Raw genomic sequence first — 2,343 nt, 5'->3', positions numbered from 1 at the left:
AACCAGCTATGTGAATTCTGTAATACTGGTTGTAGCAGCCGAACACCTGAAACAATATAAACATCAGCTATGTGAATTCTTTAATAGTGATGTTTAAATTGTTTCAGGTGTTCGACTGCTACAAACAGCTATGTGAATTCTGTAATACTGATGTTTATATTGCTTAGTCCAGTGGCTGGATATCTTAATATCATACGTATAAGAACACTTGCTAAGTTCTGTGGCTGGATATTTTAATATCATACATATAAAAACACTTGCTTAGTCCTGTGGCTGGATATCTTTATCATACATATAAGAACACTTGCTTAGTCCAGTGGCTGGATATCTTAATATCATACGTATAAGAACACTTGCTTAGTCCTGTGGCTGGATATCTTAATATCATACGTATAAGAACACTTGCTAAGTTCTGTGGCTGGATATCTTAATATCATACGTATAAGAACACTTGCTTAGTTCTGTGGCTGGATATCTTAATATCATACATATAAGAACGCTTGCTTAGTCCTGTGGCTGGATATCTTAATATCATACCTTACACAGTTTTCTCGAGTGAAAATTTATTTAAAAATGTATTGATTACTTTAGAACAGCAACAGATTTCCACCTGTTATACATTTCTAGTGCAGAGTGTCCCCCCCTCCCCGTGGGAAAGCAGTAAGTCTATGGACTTACAATGCTAAAATCCGGGGTTCGATTCCCAGCAGTAGACACAAGAAAATAGCCCATTGTAGCTTTGCTTTCAAACAAACACAGAATACAAAGTGTCTTTATTTGATTGTGATGTTGTTGTAGCCCGAGTTATATTAAGACTATGTTGACTGTCGTACGTTAATCCTAAACAGAAGTTTAAACTGTGTATAAAATCATGATACTCTGTACATTGAAAAGAACGTGTTTTAATGTACAGTAACCAGTAGTTTGAACTGTTTCAAGCCCTCCAAACTTTGACAGTTGGTAAGCGAAGTCTTAACTAACGTTATGTACAAACCTAATGCTGCTTCTAAGCCTACCCATCAAGTGTAAACGTTTCTGAACTTCAGGAAAAACGAAGTAGATTAAATTATTATAAAGTGTTATGTAGTTTGTCAGCAGGTCATAGAACAACATCACGCCTATAGTGTTAAACGTGTATAATTCACAAAAACGCAATCAAATCGGACGAATATTTTAAATATTATATTGCAGGTAAGTAGATTCCGTTTATAGAAAACAACAAACTTCAGCCAGAAAAACACACGGTTTAAATCAGTATAACATTTTTATTTCTTTGAAATATTATCGAAATTAAATAAATGTTACAAACAGGTGATGAGTAAGAACTCGACAAGTCTTTTTTTTATGTACTTTAAGTTAAACCAACTATTGTACGCGTGCGACATCTGGTGTAATGATTAGATAAAACAAGAAGCACGAGAAAATGAAACATTTTAAATATGCCAGTACTACATAACAAGTCAAAACTGTGAATACATTTACAATCACTTCAATATAATAATGATTCTATCATAGTTTGACGGGAAGACTTCACATATGTAATTAACACTAACACTCGGGAAGACTTCACACATGTAATTAACACTAACACTCGCCATGGTTTACTAATCTCCTATTGACTGTGGTTTAACATCGGAATAATAATCCTACAACAGCTGGACGGGAAGACTTCACACATCTAATTAACACTAACACTCTGGAAGACTTCACACATCCAATCAACACTATACACTCGAGAAGACTTCACACATCTAATTAACACTAAACACTCGCCACGGTTTCTAATCTCCTATTGACTGTAGTTTAACATCGGAATAATAATGCCACCATAGCTTGACGGGAAGACTTCACACATCTAATTAACACTATACACTCGCCATGGTTTCTAATCTATTGACTGTAGTTTAACATCGGAATAATAATGCCACCATAGCTTGACGGGAAGACTTCACACATCTAATTAACACTATACACTCGCCATGGTTTCTAATCTCCTGTGGTTTAATACCAGAATATTAGCAACAACAAATATGTATAGTTAGAGAAATATTGATTAACAGTTTTAATTGATGCTACAGCTTGAGAATAATTACTAATTAAAAGTTTTTTTTTTTACAACAGACGTTTAATACTAAGGTTCAATTATAGAAATGCTCAGATACAGCCTACAAGATTAGGACTATCACTGGTTAGGGTACAGTATTAGGGCAATTCCTACAAGATGAAGACTATCACTGGTTAGGGTACAGTACTAGGGTAATTCCTACAAGATTAGGACTATCACTGGTTAGGGTACAGCACCAGGGTAATTCCTATAAGATTAGGACTATCACTGGTTAGGGT

This window comes from Limulus polyphemus, unplaced genomic scaffold (genome assembly GCF_000517525.1).
Source record: "Limulus polyphemus unplaced genomic scaffold, Limulus_polyphemus-2.1.2 Scaffold13515, whole genome shotgun sequence".
Lineage (NCBI taxonomy): Eukaryota > Metazoa > Arthropoda > Merostomata > Xiphosura > Limulidae > Limulus > Limulus polyphemus.
Note: the sequence above shows the minus strand (reverse complement) of the source record.